Here is a 22612-nt window from a genome sequence, read left to right as displayed (position 1 = left end):
CTGCTATTATTATCATGATGTGTAGTAAAACAATGGTGCTCATGTCAGAGCCAAAGGGCCAAGATACCAAGTCAGTCTCATCATTATTTCCTTTCCTTCTATTACATTTCTTCAGAATTCATCTGTATTTGCAAAAAAAGAAAAAAAGATATACAGTAGACTAGATAGGATTCACCACCCTTTTACTCTGCTTGTTTGCAGATTATTCTTAAATGACTAGAAAAGCAAGGAAGAGTAAGATTGTGAGGGCTACATCAAGCTTGAGAACATTTAAGTGTCTGGGCTAATATACAGCAAATATGGCTCACTATAGGTAAATGCAAAATAATGATTTTTTGAGTAAAGAATATAAAATAGGAAATATCTGCTTAATGGAAAGGTGCTGCAGCATGCTGATTAGAAACACATTTGAGAAGTCACTGCAAAATTGTATCCATTTAGCCTTTAGCCCAACACAGAATTGCAGAGAGATACCAAGTTAAATTACTGGAAAAATGTGTTGTAAACCAAAGGTAGAATCACTGTAATAAAAAGTAAGTGTATCAGAGACCTTCAGGATGGCGGAGGAGTAAGATGTGGAGACCACCTTCCTCCCCACAGATACATCAGAAATACATCTACACGTGGAACAACTCCTACAGAACACCTACTGAACACTGGCAGAAGACCTCAGACCTCCCAAAAGGCAAGAAAGTCCCCACGTACCTGGGTAGGGCAAAAGAAAAAAGAAAAAACAGAGACAAAAGGATAGGGATGGGACCTGCACCAGTGGGAGGGAGCCATGAAGGAGGAAAGGTTTCCACACACTAGGAGCCCCTTCGCGGGCGGAGACTGCGGGTGGTGGAGAGGGGAAGCTCCGGAGCCGCGGAGGAGAGAGCGCAGCCACAGGGGTTGCGGAGGGCAAAGTGGAGAGATTCCCGCACAGAGGATCGGGGCCGACCAGCACTCACCAGCCCGAGAGGCTTGTCGGCTCACCCGCCAGGGCGGGCGGGGCTGGGAGCTGAGCCTCGGGCTTCAGTCTGAGCCCAGGGAGAGGACTGCGGTTGGCGGCGTGAACACAGCCTGAAGGGGTTAGTGCACCACGGCTAGCCGGGAGGGAGTCCAGGAAAAAGTCTGGAGCTGCCGAACAGGGAAGAGACCATTGTTGTGGGGTGCGCAAGGAGAGGGGATTCAGAGCACTGCCTAAGTGAGCTCCAGAGACGGGCACGAGCCGCGGCGATCAGCGCGGACCCCAGAGACGGGCATGAGATGCTAAGGCTGCTGCTGCCGCTACCAAGAGGCCTGTGTTTGAGCATAGGTCACTATCTCCACCTTCCCTCCCGGGAGCTTGTGCAGCCCGCCACTGCCGGGGTCCCGTGATCCAGGGACAACTTCCCCGGGAGAACGCACGGCGCGTCTCAGGCTGTTGCAATATCACGCCGGCCTCTGCATTTCGTACCCCTCCCTCCCCCCAGCCTCAGTGAGCCAGAGCCCCGTAACCAGCTGCTCCTTTAACCCCGTCCTGTCTGAGCGAAGAACAGACTCCCTCAGGTGACCTATACGCAGAGGTGGGGCCAAATCCAAAGCTGAACCCCAGGAGCTGTGGGAACAAAGAAGAGAAAGGGAAATCTCTCCCAGCAGCCTCAGGAGCAGCAGATTAAATCTCCACAATCAACTTGATGTACCCTGCATCTGTGGAACACCTGAATAGACAACAAATCATCCCAAATGAGGAGGTGGACTTTGGGAGCAACTGTAGACTTGGGAGCCATATGGCTACAGGCTCTTGGTGCTTGGGCTGGCTGTCAGGCCAAGCCTCTTATGTGGGAGAGCCGAGTTCAGGACATTGGTCCACCAGAGACCTTCCGGCTCCATGTAGTATCAAATAGTGAATGCTTGCCCAGAGATCTCCATCTCAATGCTAAGACCCAGCTACACTCAATGACCTGCAAGCTACAGTGCTGGACACCCTATGCCAAACAACTAGCTAGACAGGAACACAACCCCACCCATTAGCAGAGAGGCTGACTAAAATCTTAATAAGGTCACAGACACCCCAAAACACTCCACCGGATGTGGTCCAGCTCACCAGAAAGACAAGATCCAGCCTCATGCACCAGAATACAGGCACTAGTCCCCTCCACCAGGAAGCCTACACAACACACTGAACCAACCTTACCCACTGGGGGCAGACACCAAAAACAACAGGAACTACAAACCAGCAGCCTGCGAAAAGGAGACCCCAAACACAGTAAGTTAAGCAAAATGAGAAGATAGAGAAGAAATACACAGCAGATGAAGGAGCAAGGTAAAAACCCAGCAGACCTAACAAATGAAGAGGAAATAGGTGGTCTACCTGAAAAAGAATTCAGAATAATGATAGTAAAAATGATCCAAAATCTTGGAAATAGAATGGAGAAAACACAAGGAATATTTAACAAGGACCTAGAAGAACTAAAGAGCAAACAAACGATGAACAACATAATAAATGAAATTAGAAATTCTCTGGAAGGAATCAATAGCAGAATAACTGAGGCAGAAGAACGGATAAGTAACCTGGAAGATAAAATAGTGGAAATAACTGCCGCAGGGTAGAATAAAGAAAAAAGAATGAAAAGAATTGAGAACAGTCTCAGAGACCTCTGGGACAACATTAAATGCACCAACATTCGAATTATAGGGCTCCAAGAGGAAGAAGAGAAAAAGAAAGGGACTGAGAAAATATTTGAAGAGATTATAGTTGAAAACTTCCCTAATATGGGAAAGGAAATAGTCAATCAAGTCCAAGAAGCACAGAGAGTCCCATACAGGATAAATCCAAGGAGAAATACACCAAGACACATATTAATCAAACTATCAAAAATTAAATACAAAGAAAAAATATTAAAAGCAGCAAGGCAAGGGAAAAAAAAATAAATAAATAAAATACAAGGGAATCCCCGTAAGGTTTACAGCTGATCTTTCAGCAGAAACTCTGCAAGCCAGAAGAGAGCAACAGGACATATTTAAAGTGATGAAAGGGAAAAACCTACAACCAAGATTACTCTACCCAGCGAGGACCTCATTCAGATTCGATGGAGAAATTAAAAACTTTACCAACAAGCAAAAGCTAAGAGAATTCAGCACCACCAAACCATCTTTACAACAAATGCTAAAGGAACTTCTCTAGGCCGGAAATACAAGAGAAGGAAAAGACTTACAATAACAAACCCAAAACAATTAAGAAAATGGTAATAGGGACATACATATTGATAACTACCTTAATTGTAATGGATTAAATGCTCTAGCCAAAAGACATAGACTGGCTGAATGGCTACAGAAACATGACCCATATATATGCTGTCTACAAGAGACCCACTTCAGACCTAGGGACACATACAGACTGAAAGTGAGAGGATGGAAAAAGATAATCCACGAAAATGGAAATCAAAAGAAAGCTGGAGTAGCAATTCTCATATCAGACAAAATAGACTTTAAAATAAAGACTATTACAAGAGACAAAGAAGGACACTACATAATGATCAAGGGATCAATCCAAGAAGAAGATATGACAATTGTAAATATTTATGCACCCAACATAGGAGGACCTCAATTCATAAGGCAAATGCTAACAGCCATAAAAAGGGAAATTGACAGTAACACAATCATAGCAGGGGACTTTAACACACCAGTTTCACCAATGGACAGATCATCCAAACTGAAAATAAATAACGAAACACAAGTTTTCAATGACACATTAAACAAGATGGACTTAACTGATATTTATAGGACATTCCATCCAAAAACAACAGAATACACTTTCTTCTCAAGTGCTCATGGAACATTCTCCAGGATAGATCATATCTTGGGTCACAAATCAAGCCTTGGTAAATTTAAGAAAATTGAAATCATATCAAGTATCTTTTCCAACCACAACACTATGAGGCTAGATATCAATTACAGGAAAAAAATCTGTAAAAATACAAACAAATGGAGGCTAAACAATACACTACTAAGTAACCAACAGATCACTGAAGAAATCAAAGAGGAAGTCGAAAAATGCCTAGAAACAAATGAGAATGAAAACACGATGACCCAAGACCTGTGGGATGCAGCAAAAGCAGTTCTAAGAGGGAAGTTTACAGCAATCCAATCCTACCTCAAGAAAAAAGAAACATCTCAAATAAACAACCTAACCTTACACCTAAAACAGTTAGAGAAAGAAGAAGAAGAACAACAACAAAATACCCAAAGTTAGCAGAAGGAAAGAAATCATAAAGATCAGATCAGAAATAAATGAAAAAGAAATGAAGGAAACAGTAACAAAGATCAATAAAACAAAAAGCTTGTTCTTTGAGAAGATAAACAAAATTGATAAACCACTAGCCAGACTCATAAAGAAAAAAAGGGAGAAGACTCAAATCAATAGAATTAGAAATGAAAAAGGAGAAGTAACAACTGACACTGTAGAAATACAAGGATCATGAGAGATTACTACAAGCAACTATATGCCAGTAAAATGGACAACCTGGAAGAAATGGACAAATTCTTACAAAAGCACAACCCTCTGAGACTGAACCAAGAAGAAATAGAAAATATAAACAGACAAATCAAAAACACTGAAATTGAGACTGTGATTAAAAGTCTTCCAACAAACAAAAGCCCAGGACCAGATGGCTTCACAGGCAAATTCTATCAAACATTTAGAGAAGAGCTAACACCTATCCTTCTCAAACTCTTCCAAAATATAGCAGATGGAGGAACACTCCCAAACTCATTCTACAAGGCCACCATCACCCTGATACCAAAACCAGACAAAGATGTCACAGAAAAAGAAAACTACAGGCCAATATAACTGATGAACATAGATGCAAAAATCCTCAACAAAATACTAGCAAACAGAATCCAACAGCACATCAAAAGGATCATACACCACGATCAAGTGGGGTTTATCCCAGGAATGCAAGGATTCTTCAATATATGCAAATCAATCAATGTGATAAACCATATTAACAAATTGAAGGAGAAAAACCTTCTCATCTACTGAGATCAATAGATGCAGAAAAAGGTTTTGACAAAATTCAACACCCATTTATGATAAAAACCCTCCAGAAAGTAGGCATAGAGGGAATTTACCACAACATAATAAAGGCCATATATGACAAACCCACAGCTAATATCATTCTCAATGGTGAAAAATTGAAACCATTTCCTCTAAGATCAGGAAGACTGCAAGGATGTCCACTCTACCATTATTATTCAACATAGTTTTGGAAGTTTTAGCCACAGCAATCAGAGAAGAAAAAGAAACAAAAGGAATCCAAATTGGAAAAGAAGAAGTAAAGCTGTCACTGCTGGCAGATTACATGATATTATACATAGAGAATCCTACAGATGCTACCAGAAAATTACGAGAGCTAATCAATGAATTTGGTAAAGTAGCAGGATACAAAATTAATACACAGAAATCTATTGCATTTCTATACATTAATGATGAAAAATCTGAAAGAGAAATTAAGGAAACACTTCCATTTACCATTGCAAAAAAAAAGAATAAAATTTCTAGGAATAACCTACCTAAGGAGACAAACGACCTGTATGCAGAAAATGCTAAGACACTGATGAAAGAAATTAAGGATGATACAAAGAGATGGAGAGATATATCATGTTCTTGGATTAGAAGAATCAACATTGTGAAAATGGCTATACTACCCAAAGCAATCTACAGATTCAATGCAATCCCTATCAAGCTACCAATGGCATTTTTCACAGAACTAGAATAAAAAATTTCACAATTTGTATGGAAACACAAAAGACCCCGAATAGCCAAAGCAATCTTGAGAAAGAAAAACAGATCTAGAGGAATCAGGCTCCCAGACTGCAAACTATACTACAAAGCTACAGTAATCAAGACAGTATGGTACTGGCACAAAAACAGAAATATAGATCAATGGAACAGGATAGATAGCCCAGAGATAAACCCACACACATATGGTAACCTTTTCTTTGATAAAGGAGGCAAGAATATACAATGGAGAAGAAGACACCCTCTTCAATAAGTGGTGCTGGGAAAACTGGGCAGCTACATGTAAAAGAATGAAATTAGAACACTCCCTAAAACCATACACAAAAATAAACTCAAAATGGATTAAAGACCTAAATGTAAGCCAGACACTATAAAAATCTTAGAGGAAAACATAGGCAGGACATTCTATGACATAAATCACAGTAAGATCCTTTTTTACCCACCTCCTAGAGAAATGGAAATAAAAACAAAAATAAACAAATAGGACCTAATGAAACTTCAAAGCTTTTGCACAGGAAAGGAAACCATAAGCAAGACGAAAAGACAACCCTCAGAATGGGAGAAAATATTTGCCAACAAATCAACTGACAAAGGATTAATCTCCAAAATTTACAAGAAGCCCATGCATCTCAATATCAAAAAAACAAACAACCCAACCCAAAAATGGGCAGAAGACCTAAATAGACGTTTCTCCAAAGAATATATACAGATTGCCAAGAAACACATGAAAGAATGCTCAACATCACTAATCATTAGAGAAATGCAAATCAAAACTACACAGAATGTCCATCATCAAAAAATCTACAAACAATAAATGCTGGAGAGGGTGTGGAGAAAAGGGAACCCCTTGCACTGTTGGTGGGAATGTAAATTGATACAGCCACTATGGAGACCAGTATGGAGGCTCCTTAAAAAACTACAAATAGAACTACCATATGACCCAGCAATCCCACTACTGGGCATATACCCTGAGAAAACCATAATTCAAAAACAGTCATGTACCACAATGTTCATTGCAGCTCTATTTACAATAGCCAGGATATGGAAGCAACCAAGTGTCCATCGACAGATGCATGGGTAAAGAAAATGTGGCACATATATACAATGGAATATTACTCAGCCATAAAAAGAAACGAAATTGAGTTATTTGTAGTGAGGTGGATGGACCTAGAGTCTGTCATACAGAGTGAAGTAAGTCAGAAAGAGAAAAGTAAATACCATATGCTAACACATATATATGGAATCTAAAAAAAATGGTTTGAAGAACCTAGGGGCAGGACAGGAATAAAAGCGCAGACGTAGAGAATGGACTTGAGGACATGGGAAGGGGGAAGGGTAAGCTGGGATGAAGTGAGAGAGCGGCATGGACATATATACACTATCAAATGTAAAATAGATAGCTAGTGGGAAGCATCCGCATAGCACAGGGAGATCAGGTCGGTGTCCTGTGACCACCTAGAGGGGTGGGAGGGAGACGAAAGAGGGAGGGGATATGGGGACATATGTATACGTATAGCTGATTCTCTTTGTTATAAAGCAGAAACTAACACACCATTGTAAAGCAATTATACTCCAATAAAGATGTTAAAAAAAACTATACTCCAATAAAATTTTAGAAAAATTATCTTCATTAAAAAAGGAAAGTAAGTATACATTTGCCCAATGGAAGTACAGAGCATGAGTCACCTTGTTTTAAAATCAAGACATCAAAATATTTGAAATGGGCCACATGCTGGGTCCAAAATTACTCTGAATTTCAAAACAAGTTCTGTGAAACGGAAAGATAAAATTATCTATCAGAATGGTAAAATAATTACACTAGAAACAACCTGATATGTAAAGAGAGTATTTCATTATTGGAAAAGCAGAAAAGAAGTGCAAAATTTATCTTATAAAATTATATAAATGTGAATGTGTTTTTAAAATATATTGAGGCAAGATAATCAGTGAAACAAAGATATAATTAAGTATTTTCCAAGAAAGGACTTGGAAAACAAGTCCTGAATGAAACAAATCAGACTATAGGATGAAAATCAATGGAAACAAATTAACTGCTAGCTTTTTCAGTTTTTGAAATAACACTGATATTATTTTACAATTATTTTATGTATTACCATACATGAAGTGAGCTGTCTTGCTAACCCCAAGACCATCAATTGTGTGAATAAAGATTTATTAAGAAAATCCTTAGCCAAAGTACAAATGCACTGCCTCAAGTATAGAGCCTAAAATATTTCAAGTTTTACTAAATTTGCCTCTAAATAATTAAAATATAAGAGTTCTATAAGACTTGTGTCTCAGAATATGCTGGATATCCTACTGTATGATCAGACATATTGAGGAAAATTGCTTTTTGACTCACACAAAAGGGAAAGCTTCCCTAGAAAAAGTGTAAGTCATAAGAGTTCCATTTTTGTGTCTAAATAGTGACTATATTTTTTAATTTCAGAAAAAAATGAATGAGTGAATTAATGTGTTCTAACATTAAAAAATTATCAATAAATTAGGAACTTTTTTCATAGAAAAATAATTCTATTTTTATAGAAAAAATATTTTCTAAATCATTTTCGTAATTTCCTGAGATTTCTTCAGAATTCTAGTTCTATCCATTTCCTTTATACCTAGATAAAAATACTTCACATATATTATATCTATGGAACCTTGTTAACTACTTAGCTCACTATTAAACTTCAATTTCCCCCACTTTCTACAACTAATGCAGATTTTCTTTGTTGTTGTTGCTGTTCTTTGGATCCATGTCCATTGTTTGCTATCATTGGTGTGGACACCAGCAAGCAGCCCCCAAACACGTGTCTACATACAGTTTGAGAAAAGAGCGCTGAAAATGTCTAGATATTTGAGGAAAAGTACAGGGCTTCAGTTCAATGTGTTTAAATGGATTCAGTGGGTTTTTTTCCAGTGTCTATATTGTGCAAGGCAATCTGATTTCTAAAATATGGCCCTCAAAGTCCACCAAATGGATAATCCTCACCCAGATCTTCAAAAGTGGGGCAGCTCTCATGTCCTTTGCTATGGGGTTATCATGGCTTCCTCGGTCCAACAAACTTTCCTTTAAAGAAGCATCTGAGTCTTCCTATCTGGCTTATATGTCTATGAGGTCTAGTGCAGCTGGGGCTCAGAAAATGTCATTGGCTTAAATAACCTACAAAAATGGGCCATGATATTGTAGAACAGTCCTGAAAATAAAGTCCCAGGGCTTGCAGCCCACTCCTTCCACCTGCTCTTTAGATTCTGCACATTCAGGACGTGGTCTGGAGATGAAGGATGGGAAAATATGAAGGAGCATCTTCTTCTCAGGCTGAATCCCCACGCAGCCGTTCAATGCTCTTTTATGTTTATTATCTCTTAATCCTTACAACATCTCTAGGAGGCAGCCTATACTATTATCCTCAGTGCACAAATGGGTGAAGTTTGAGAAAATGAATCATCTGTCCTGAAAAGCTGTTCTTATCTCCTCATGGGCTTCATCAAGGCCACCTGATATTTGGTTTAATCTCAGGGGTGGGCTAGCCAATGCCTCGGGGAAGGGGAAGAAATAGGAAAACTAAATCTGTGTTCGGCTCAAAGCAAAGACAGGTAGGGACTTCATTCCAGTTATCTCTTTCCACTACAAGTCTATAACCTTGATTAATCCCAAAATACCCCCTCTAACCTTGAACAGAGGGTAGAATGAGAACTCCTGCTGATTTTCCTCCTCACATTTTTCAAATATTCTTTAAAAAGGGAATATTGTATTCACACTCTAAATGTCCAAATAATTAGCTAGGGATTTGGTAAACTCAACCTGGTTAGTATCAGTACCACCCAAGAACCTATCCCAGTGTTTGTGTTTGGTTAATGCCCGTTGTCTTTTTTTCATTCATTCAGCAAATGTTTACCAGCACCTACTGTGTTTCCTACAGTGCGTTTGACATCAAGTGGCTATAAAAGGGATAAGGTTTCAGTACTTAAGACATTTATTCCTTAGTAGATGAAATGTCATAAATATGATAGGATAAGATCAACTGCATGATCAAGATAAGCACATGATAGTATGGGAATGTAGAGGAATAAAACTTAAATAGAAAAAGGTCAGGGGAGGATATTCAGAAGGTGTGAAGGGTGAGGAAGGAGGGTTGGTGGAGAGAGAAGCAGGTTTAAAGGAACAAAGCTGTGGTTAGTTGCTGGTATGTTATTATAACTGGAGGAACATGAATAGAATCTCAAGAGAAGATGAAAGCAGAGACGAAGACAGGGACCCTGATATGAAGTATGAATTTTATCCTGAGGGCAGTGGAGAGCCATTGAAGGATTTAAAAGGGGGATTCGTTTGATAAAGATCACTGACAGCAAAATGGGGCATGGGTGGGAAGAAGGGAGATCGCACATGTTAGGGAGTAACTGACACAACTGCTATGGAATTAGAAACTTGCTGTCTCCACCACAGCAAGTGAAAATTATTTGTAACCTGGAAAAGTAGTGATTGTCCTGCCCCTTTCAGAACCAGGCAAATAGGTCCTGCTAACTGAGTTTTGTGTTTTCATCATATCTGACTACATTTCATGTCACATCTTTCTTCCAGGTCAAAGGCTCGTTCAAAGTTAGGATGTGCTCTGGCTTCTGAAACTCCTTGTATCCAGTTCTAATAATATTTATTGATATACGTTTACCAAGAAGAACTATATGTTTCCTTTAAAAAAGTTACTTCTAACTAGAGACAAAAACTACCAATTTATATAAAGAGAAAAGTCTGATGGGAAGGTCATTATATACTTTGTGCATATTCAACCAGCTCGATATTGCCCATTTATCTGCATATTATTGCACATTTTAAAAATATCTAGTGACCACAACATTCCAGTACAATTTCATATGAAAGAAAATGTGTTTTAGTCTGTAAGAAAGCCCAGACACTGCTCAAGGTATCTTGTTCCTTGTTCTCTAGGTTAAAATGTATCATTTATAAATGGAAATAAAGATTCTACACATGGTCTGATTTTTGAGCTCAAGTTTATCAAGGCAATGTTTGACAATGTGTTATCTATATCTTGCAGATGAGCAATTAAGATTCAGAGAGATTAAGTGATTTGCTAAGGGTAACACAGTAGAAGATCCGACTCTATGATCTGTATTTTCTTCCACAACAAACACATTATTTGCAAAGTGCTTTGTATTTTACAAAATGCTCCCATACGCATTTTCTTATTTGATCCATTTTATAGATGTGAAAACTGAGTACAGTAACTATGAAGCTTATAGGTATAAGGCTAAGAAGTGCTAGGTACTACACTGAAACTCCATTTTCTTAATAGAGATTTTGCCTCCTTTCCCTTACATCTTGCTCCTCTAGGATTTATTCTATAGAGAAGAAAGCTGGGAAATTACATGCAAGTGTACTGAGAGAAAGGGAAGAACAGAGAACTCAGGCATTTTGACCTTTCTCCCTTTGTAATTCATTCTTGAGACCGGCACCCATATGTAAAATTTTCCTTCTAGAGGTAGTCAATGAAGAGCCCTCTTGTATTAAACTCTACAGGAAAATGAGGGTTGAAACATCAAATATAAATAGAAAATTTATAAAATAAATTATAAATAAATTATTCTATTTATATAAATAAAATAAAAAATTTTAGAAGTGGCTCTTGATATTTCTGTTTTATATAAACAATTAGAACTCCATATGAGAATTCACACACACACACACACACACACACACACACACAAGTACCAAAAACCCAAAAAGGTGAAAGAACCAAGACTCCTATAAATTCTATTAGTTAAGTACTTTATCCTGTAAACCTAAGTTGTGTAACACTAAAAACGAAAGTCTTACCAGTCTTCCTGTTTTTTTCCCTAAGGAGTAATTAAACTGGATTATCTGTTTGATGACTTCAAATAACTCAATTTTCTAGTGAGTATTAATGGGAAAATGCATGATAAGTCAAAATGATAATTGTAAAAAAGTGTAGCAACACTAAATGCTTCCCCAATAACTTCATTAATTTATAAAGTATCTAAGATATTAAAAATAAAATAGAGGTGCAGGGATTCTAGTGCAGATTCTGTCACATTAAGTTGTTACCTTCGGTTTGTTTTCTCATGCTCCTTATCTATTAAAAGTAGACGAGGGCTTCCCTGGTGACTCAGTGGTTGAGGGTCCGCCTGCCGATGCAGGGGACACGGGTTCGTGCCCCGGTCCGGGAAGATCCCACATGCCGCGGAGCGGCTGGGCCTGTGAGCCATGGCTGCTGAGCCTGTGCGTCCGGAGCCTGTGCTCCGCAACAGGAGAGGCTACAACAGTGAGAGGCCCGCGTACCGCAAAAAAAAAAAAAAAAAGTAAAGGATAATTTCTTCCCAGTCTACATCATGACTTGTTTTAATAAGTGCTATGATTTATGTAAAAAGTTTCTTGGAAACTATGGCATTCCATGGTATGAGGTCACTCTCTTAGCTCTCCTTTATTTATTTAGACTGAACTACTCTGCTCATTGTCATCTTTTCAGGGAATAAAATGTTGATTTAAAAAAAGAGTTTACAAACGTAAAGTATTTTCTTTAAAGTGATACTGACCATGAGTTGGGGTACAGGTGAATTAACGCAATAACAGGAGTAAGTCATTAAAAAAAGAAGAGGAGACAACCTCTTTTTTCTGATATTTATATATGGAAATATGTTTATGTCATACACACTGTGTTCCTTGCTTTATAAGTTCCTTAATCCTCTCAATTCTAAAGACCTTCAACTCTACCCCATTTCAGTAACATACTTATCCCTTATGTTAAATGAACTGGTTTCTGAGATTTTAATCGTCAAAAGCTCTCTCTTTTACTATAATTTCCCTCATTTTCGCTCATCCTCACCCATCTGTTTTCTGATGTCACCAAGGCCACTGGTTCCTTGACCCTTTCATTCCTTGTCAGTTAGCTTCTTCTTGCTTCACTATTAAGCAATGAACCCATGGTCTAGCTCTGAAGTCACTCACCATTACCCTCAATCCTTCTGCTCTCTTTTTTTTCTACCTTAATGATTCAGTGTTGGATCAAAACAGTGATTCAGCTCTGTAGCTACAGGTAAATACCACTGTACCTATTCAGCTGCTGGACAACATAGCTACCCAGACTGATGCCGCAAACAAGTAATACTGACCTAAGTGTTTCATTAAATGAACCAGGACTCTTTTCAGACTCTAGAGCTGATGGAACCTCATTTTACAGATACAGTATAGTAGCTCTGGTAGAACATTCATCACATTATGATCCTACTTAACTACGCTCTCTGTGCTCATACTAAAGGATTTATTTCAAAGGCAGCTACCTTCGTGTACCTCAAACACCTGCTACAAGCCCAGCTCCTCATGCCTCTTCCAAAATTTCCCACTGTCCTCTGGTTTCCCCATCAGTGTCCCTTTGGCTTATACCTCTCTCTCTCTGCCTAATTCTACTGATTAACTCTTCAACAGCTTTCCTGTTTAGCAAGACAGTTCCTTGACCCAACATCCAAAAGGTCAATATCCCACACCCGACAGACTGTAGACTTTCACAGGGATGGGAACTTCAGGCCTCAGCTTGCCTGGAAGGAACGATTGGACATATTTATTATGATGACTTATTTGTACAGCTGTATTGTCTAGAAGACAATGAAGCACTTATGACCAAGAACTGAAAGAGTTCAAGACATCAAAGTTAAAGAAATCCCCTAAATAGTGTCTTCCATGGATTACTTGCAACAGAGTCACCTGGGACTTTTTAAATATATTCTTTCCTGGACTCCACCCAATACCAGTCATACTGCTCTCCTGGGGGGTAGGGTAGAAGCATTTGAACAAGTTTCCCAGCTGATTTTTTTTCACCATTTCAAAAGCTCTACTCTAAGGAGACATGTGTTATAGTGATGAGAAGTTCAAGTGCCCTACATACTCCAAACAGGCTATAAAATGTAGAGATGCAGAAATTAACACAACATTGTAAATCAACTATACTTCAATAAATTAAATTTTTTTTTTAAAGTAGAGGTAAGGGCTTCCCTGGTGGCACAGTGGTTGAGAGTCCGCCTGCCAATGCAGGGGACACGGGTTCGTGCCACGGTCTGGGAAGATCCCACATGCCGCGGAGCGGCTGGGCCCGTGAGCCATGGCCGCTGAGCCTGCGCGTCCGGAGCCTGTGCTCCGCAACGGGAGAGGCCACAACAGTGAGAGGCCCGCGTACCACAAAAAAAAAAAAAAAAAAAAAAAAAAAAGTAGAGGTAAGTGTAGGTTCCGAGTTGGGCTAAAATCTCGTACTACTTACTTCCAGAAGATCTCTGCCCCCTCAATAAGCTGAATTCTAGTGTTACCAAACTTTTTCAGTTTTCTGATTCCAGAATCCTGGTATTTTATGTGAAATCTGCTGATTTTTATACAATGGAAAATAATTCTTAATTTGTTAAAAATTGTTTGAACTACAGAAAACATGTCTACACCAGTTTATAATTCTGATTTTAGAGCAACCTGAACAATGATAACTAGAAAACACATAATTGTGGGCCAAGAAACTAGAAAACCAGTATTTGAAGGCCCAGCAAGGAAGGAGGGACACAATTTAAATACTTCACAAGGAAAGAGAAGAATGAGGAAGAGGTCAAGGGAAGAAAGGGGTACAAATGAGGGCTGCTCAGCAGCATCGCATGGTGTGGAGAGGTCAAGCTGGACCAGACTGAAAATACACAATTGGCAATTAGAAAGTCATCGGTGACTTTAGTGAATGCACTTTCCAAGCACTAGGGCAGAATCCAGAACATAATGGGCGGAGAACGAGTGGGATTAAGAGAGACAGAATCAAGTAGAAATTATTTTCCAGACACTTGGCAGTGAAGTTGAGGAGTGAGCTAATACAGTACAATGAGAATAAGACAGTACAAAGAAAGCTGCTTTCCTAATAGTTTTATTGAAACAGAACTTTACTCGATGCTCTGTGGTGACCTAAATGGGAAGGAAATCTAAAAAAGAGGGGAGGTATGTATACGTATAACTGATTCACTTTGCTGTACAGCAGAAATTAACACAGCACTGTAAAGCAACTATCCTCCAATAAAAATTTTAAAAATAAAATAAAATGAAACTAAGTAGGAAAACAGAAAAGCCAGAGCCATAGATTTTGATAGTGGGAAGAGAAGAAGAAAATCGGAGGAAGAATGGATAATGGATAGATTATTTCCATTTATTTAAAAAAACAAAACAAAAAACTAGTACACACTTTTCCTGTGTTTGCATGTCTGTAGCTCTCTCCTTCTTTTGGGCTTATAGATAGCAGGTTTTTTATTGCTTTTTTGTTTATTTATTTTGTCTCATTTTTTAAAGCAAATCTCATTTTCTAGGCCTATTGGCTTTGAAGGAATCATGTCACTTGCATGTTTGCACAGAAAAATAAAAGTTTTGAATCTTAAAAAAAAAAAAAAGAACACACACAGAAACATTCACAAATCCTAAGTGTAGAGTACAGTGAATTCTCCCAGAGTAAACACCCCTTTGACCACCACCACGGTATAGAAACAGAACATCAGAATATTATCAGCACCCCAGAATCCTTCCTCATGCCCTTGCAATCATGTCTCTCTTTTTCATCACCAAAGGTGACTGCTAGCCTGACCTCTAAACAGCACAGAGTAGTATTGCCTTTTGTGAACTTTGTGTAAATGAGATCACAGAGTATGTAATCTTAAGTGTTCACTTGTTCACTCAAAAATAATTTTAATAAAATTCATCCATGTTATTGCATATGTGTAGTGTCACTTATTTTCGTTGCTCTATAGTATGGCTAGATTACAATATATTTAGGACAGGTGTCTAGTTTGGGCAATTGTGAATAACGCTGTTATGGATATTTTGTATGTAAACATTTTGGGTATATTTTTATGCACATATACATGTTGATGATATACCTGTGAGTGGAATTGCTGCATCACAAGGTAAATGTATGCTTAAATTAATCAATGCTATTCCAGTTTTCATAGTTGTACTAATTCATATCTACATTCACATTCTCACCATCGACATATGACTTCCTATTGCTCCATGTTCTTTTAACACTTAGTATTGTGTTTTTAATTTTGGCTCGTTGATGTTTTGTAGTGGTATCTCATTATGACTTTAATTCATTCACATTTCCATGATGATTAATGAGTTGGCCATTTAGATATCCTCCTTTTTTGAAGTGTCTGCTCCTCTGCCCACGTTTTCTCTATTGAAGTATCCAAATTGTTTCTTGTTGAATTAAAGGAGAATTCCTCATATAGTCTGTACAAGAGCCTCTTTTACATTTATATATGTTATAAATATTTTCTCCAACTCTACAATCTTACAAATTTATTTATTATTTTATTTATTTATTTGGCTGTGTTGGGTCTTCGTTGCTGCACAGGGGCTTTTCTCTAGTCGCGGTGAGTGGCTACTCTTCGTTGTGGTGCGTAGGCTTCTCACGGCAGTGGCTTCTCTTGTTGCTGAGCACGGGCTCTAAGTGCCTGGGCTTCAGTAGTTGTGACACGCAGGCTCAGTAGTTGTGGCTCACGGGCTTAGTTGCTCCGCGGCATGTGGGATCTTCCCGGACTAGGGCTCGAACCCATGTCCCCTGCATTGGCAGGCGGATTCTTAACCACTACGCCACCAGGGAAGTCTCTCCAACTCTACACTCTTAAACATCATTTTCACCCTCCTATTGATGTTTTTTGATGACCAGAAGACTTTGATTTCACACAATCAAATTGATCAATTTTTTCCTTTATGTTAGTGCCCTAAGATCCTATAGCTGTAGAGTAAGTCTTGATATCTAGTAGACTACAGTCTTCCACGTGGCTTTTTTTCTTCAAATATCTTATAACTCTTCTTGGCTGTTGCACTTCCGTATAAATTTTAGAACTGGGTTGTCAACTTATACATGCTTGCGCATGCATGTGCACACAAATAAAATCTGTCATTTTAATGAGGATTTCTGAGAATTTATAGATCAGTTTGAGAATTCACCTCTCTTTAATATAGAGTTTTCCAATTTATAAACATAATATATATCTCCATCTATTTAGGTCTCCTTTACTTCCTTTCAGTGAAGTTTTATAGTTTTCTGGGTAGAGCTCTTTCACAGCTTTTGTTAGATTTATTCTTAGGAGTTTGATGTATGCTCCTGTAAACTGTATAATTATTTAAATTTTATTTTCTAATTATTTGTTAATTAAAACCTTGTTAAGGTCACATATCATAATTATTTATCTATAGATTAAATTTTTTTCTACATAAACAATCCTGTTGTTATAGAAAAAGAGTTTTACTTCTTTGTTTCTAATCCTTATCCTAATATGTCTTTTCTTGCTTTTTCAAACAAAAGCTTCCACACTGTGTTGAAAAGAAAGATGATAATAGTCATTTTTCCCTTTGTTCTGATCTCACAGGGAAAACTTACAATACTTCACCATAAATTATGCTGATTATTGATTTTTAAACTTTCTTCTTTTAATAAATAAATTTAAGGTTTTAACTGTATCCAGTAACTTTTGATATGAAATAATTCAAATATTTTTTAAATTTCCATTCTATTTTTTTCCTTTTAACCCATTAGTAATAGAAGTATTTGAAAATTTTAAAATACAGGGTTTTTTTAGTTTTCCTGTTACTTAATTTTCCTGTTATTTATTTTTTAATTTTACTGTGATCAGAGAGCATATTAAGTATTATTTCAATTCTTTGAAATATTTTAAGATCTATTTTATGGTGCAACATATGGTTAATTTTTGTAAAAGCTTTGTGTGCTTTTGGGGAAAAATGAATCCTTCAGTTTGGCAGTTAAATATTCTGTATCTGTCACTTATGTCAACTTTGTTAATCATGCTATTTAAATCTATATACATTTTAACATTTTTTAAATTTTTATATCAGTTATATAAAGATGTATATTAAAATCTCCCCATGACTATAAATATATTTTTTGTAGCTCTGTTAATTTTGGCTTAACAAAACTTAAAGCCACATTATTAGTTACATTTTAATTTAGAATTATTATATATTTCCAATGAATCAAATCTTTTGTTACTATAAAAGTTTATAAGTAGCTATTATTTAACGAACAATATTAACTTATGTCACCCAAATGATTGTTAATTTTGTTCTTTATTCCATTTTGCATCTCCAAACATTCATTTAGATTATTTTCCTTTTACCTGAAAAATATTCTTTAGATTGCATATCCTAGTGAAAATTCTTCTAGGTTTTCTTCACCTGAAAATGTTTTTATATCACCTTTATTTTTTTAGGAAGTTATGCATTGTGTGAAGAATGTGATGTTTGCAATTTTTGTCGTTAAGGGTAGCATTACTTTGTCTTTTGGTTTTTAATTTTTATGTTGAGAAATTGACTGTCTGTCTGATTGTGGCTTCTTACAAAGTAATGTATCTTTTATCTCTGGATGTTTTTAAGGTATTTGTCTTTGTATATGGTTTTTAACAATTGTTCTATTATCTGGTTGTGATTTTCTTTACATTGATCCATTTTGAATCAGTAAGGTTCACAGTATTTGCAGCTTGTTTCTTTACTCAGCTTTAGAAAATTCTTAGTCATCATCCTTTATATATGTCCTCTATTTTGATACTTCAATTACATATATGTAAGTCATTTTTATTATATGTTTATGTCTTTTATGCTTTCTTTTCTTTTTGTATTCTCCATCTTTTTGTCTCTCTGTGTTCTATTGTGGCTATTTTCTTCCGTCCTATCTTTTTTTTTTTTTTTGCTTTTTAAAACTTTATTTCAACATAACTATACTTACAGAAATACACTCATATTGGTTATTAGAACGCAATTGTCCTATCTTCTAACTTACCAATTCCCTCTTCAGCTGTGTCCTTTCTATGTTATTCCTAACTACTGAATCCTTATTTTTGATTAAGGAATTTGTCTGCTTAAGAATTTTAATTTACTTCCTATTTATTATTTTCAGTTCTGTGTAACAACTCTAAGAAGTTTGCCATGTGTTATTTCACTATTATTTGCCATGTATTATGGTCAGAATGATATACAATTATCCCATTTTAGGGGACGGATAAACTGGTAAGGTGCAGAGCAGTGAAGTAAATTGAAGTCACACAGTGAGGGGAGGTAGATTTTTCAGCCAGCTCTGTGGGGCTCCAAAGCTCATGCCCCTTTCCAGTTTATTAAACTAGATGTAATATTCTGTAAACCAAGGAAAATACAAGATAAAGAGCCTAAAAAGATGATGAGGAATGAATATAGTAAACAGTTTACTTTTCATTCAGAAAAATTTAAGGGAGTCTTTCCTAAATTACTTCCTTCATATTTCTCTCTTTGTCTGAAGATACTGGTGATATGAACCTAAACAAATGTGTTTCTGTTGCATGGCAGAACCCCAGGCCTCAGTGGTCTCTCTCTCTCATCTGGCCTCTTCATGGGCAGAGGAGTGGTACTAAGAGAATATTTGTGAATGGATGTAAAAAAAATAAAACGAAACAAGAGAAAACAAAAACAGTCTTTAATGTGGCTTTGAAGGCCTTCCCCCCTCCAGCTTTCATCTATCTTCTTGACCTTCTCAGTCCCTCCATTCAGACTCCTCTCTGATGTGAAAAAAACAAAAAAGATTTTTATTTTGAACATGTTAAGTATGAGATGCTTATCATACATCTGTTATTTACCAGGCAGATATACTGGGACAATAACATGACTTTCCCATCATATCTACTACAGAGCATATCTGTTCACAATCCAGTCATGACAGAAGCATCTTTATCTTGGACTTCAAAGGGTCCTTCTCACTCTAATAATCACTAAGAGTCATATCATGGCACCATTGTCATGACCTGATGCATATATTCCTCTCTGAGAGAACTGATCACTCAAAGTAACTTCTGCTGCATTAGTTGTTACTCTATGGATACTGTAGAAGGGAGAGAATACATCAAGACTGGGTATACAAAAGAAAAAGACTGTGACATAGACTTTAGCCTACAGGTGCTCAAAATACACAATAGAGGGTAAAGATGTGCCAAGCTGGAGATCCAAGCACCATCTGCCATGGATTCATTAAGCCCTGGAAAATGCATCTACCTAGAGGTTCCATCTCAAGGAGCATCAAAGGGGGATGAATGGCTGCAAATTGGAATTGACAGAACTGTGAAGTCGTTTGTGTGTTTTTATTTTTACAAACACAAATCCACAGGGTCTTGTATAACATTTCCTCTCATAGTAACATTTAAAATGGTTATATTATGCCATTGTGGAGAATTATCTGAATAGAGTTTTACCTGCATTTAGGGGCTGAGAGGAATACTTTGTCCAAGTTAAATCAGCAGTACAAGTGTATATATTACATGTTGAGATACATTTCTTACCTGCAATTAGTTCAGACAACAGAGGGTTCAAAATACACAGTTTAATTTTCCAAGGCATTTGGGACAATAACAATATTGCCAAGAAAAAAATCCTGCTGAAGACCCATTTTAGGTACCCATTTGACATTTAGAGTAAAGATATTCTTTAGCATGTTAGTTTATACAGACATCTTTAAGAAAATAAAGGGTTTGAAAGACTCTAGAAAAATAGTTCTAAATTTCTTCATTATTATTGTGCTCCCTTTTCCAAAAAGTGTGGAGTAGATTAAGAGGGTAACTGATAGCTATAGGGGATTATGGTAAAATGGAGACTTAAAAGGAATAACAGAAAAATATCACAGTCTTGATTGACTTTATGAGTAAACTTGCTTGACAATTCATTCAAGTTATATTGATAAAATGACCCTTTTAGAACGTAGTGTCATGCTACATCTTTTATGTTATATGTTTACACATTTTAATGGAATGTTTGTAATTACTTTAGATTAAAATGTTATAAATTAGAATATCATGCTATTTGGGACAACACAGGACAAACCCACAGAATTGAACTTTCTAGCATTGTCTCTTCCCTGTTCACTTTTCGGGAGAGCAGAACTGACCTCAGAATTGATTATGCAAGATCAAATAATGTGTTTTCTATTTTGCTGTCTTGTTTGTTTATTGTTGGTTGTTGTTGTTATTGGGCTCCAAAAAGCTTGAACTTATATATTTATTGGATGACTGTATTAAATGCAGCTAAATAGAATCATGGAGCAATTGGGTTTTCAGGGGCTTAGGAACCAACAAAAAAATTAACTAAGCCACTGTTCAAATTTGATCAAGCTTGGGAAAACCTAAAAATCATTGATATTTGATTGCTTGTGGGTGACCCAAGTTAGGATTCTTAATACAGCATCAGGAGGCATTTATCTATCATAAAATAACCACAAATATTTGCTTTCTTTTTGAAAAACAAACTGAACCCTTCTTTTGCTTTACTAATCTCTCTAGCTTAGGGAAGAGGCCAACAAAGGGTGGTGTGAAGATGAAAATTTTTTTGTAATCAATTTCTGTTTGAATTAAGAAATAAACAAAACAATAGATAACTCCCTGGGGAACAAATTCACTGGAGCAGGAAGCAGATAATCAAGGATTTGTACTTTTTATTTAACAATGTATAATCTTAGTTATAGCTGCATAACTAATATTTAAAAGAATATCTGCTTTAGCAATTAGGTGTGGAAATCCTTAGCTAATATGACCAACTCAATACTAAAATCCTATAAGGCAAGGATTTTAATGAATGTGGTTTGGGTTATGTTTTATTGAAATCTATTACAATCATATCTATATTTGAAAATGTTAAGTCACTGTTGAATATCCTCTACTGGTTGTATATTGTACAATTGTGCCTTTTCTTTTCAGCAATACAGAAATTTACATGCTGAATGAAAAAGAGGGAAGAAATATTAACAGTTTCTTTCTTTTTAAATAAAGAAATTATAAAGATCGTAATTGTTCCTGGTCCCAAAGAGCACGTTACAGGAAGTTTATAGGTAGCTTTCAATTTTTTCTTATATGAGATTCTATCTGTTAGTGAGAACATATTAGTACAAGAGATTATGTGACATAAGGCAATACTGGCAATAGAATGGAATAATGGCTTTTGCCAAGGACACATGGAATGAGAGGGTAAAGTAGCTACATGAGATGAAATGAATTCTACCCATGCTGTGACGTTCATTCTGAATCTTCTCTGGATGTTTTGATGAGAAAGAGTAAAAGTATTGGATTATTTTATTACATAAATTTAATTTAAAGGAGAGAGTAAGGACAATAGATTAAGTAACAATCAAACTTCTGCCATTAGCTATAGATGTTGTGTAATCTAACTCCCAGATTTTTAAATGAACAATTTCCCCCCAACAATATACTTGGGAAAATTGCTTCCTCGTTCCATTGGTCAAAAGCCAGAAGAAAATTTTGTTGCAGTAACTTGGGTTCATTTTTCTTAGAAAGAATACATGCAAATTTGGGAGACCAAAAAAGCAATGTTTTACATATAAAGTATAAAAAGAAGATAGCAGATTCCATGTTTATGTACATTGTACACACACACACACATGCATGCACATGTGCACATGCACATGCACACAGCATTTGCATGATGCAAATATGTCACAGAGCACTGATCTTTTCATTGTAGGAACTTGAAGGGCAACACAGAACTCCTACTTCCCTCACAGATGCACGAAGCACACAAGTGTTACTCTGTAAAATAAATTTTATATTGTGATATTCCTGTTACTCAGTTAACTAAAATGTATTTTTAGGATTTTCTTTTTTACAATACCTAGATACTTAAAATAAGTAATGAAAAAAAAAATGAAATAGAAAACCATCAATTATTTTTCCTGTCAATATACTAGCCTAGCACTTTCCCACAGAAATATCATGCAACCAACATACGTAATTTTATATTTGCTAGTGGTTACATTAAAATAA

Source organism: Mesoplodon bidens (genome assembly GCF_964165515.1).
Source record: "Mesoplodon bidens genome assembly, chromosome: 16".
Classification (NCBI taxonomy): Eukaryota; Metazoa; Chordata; class Mammalia; order Artiodactyla; family Ziphiidae; genus Mesoplodon; species Mesoplodon bidens.
This window is presented reverse-complemented; position numbering follows the sequence as displayed.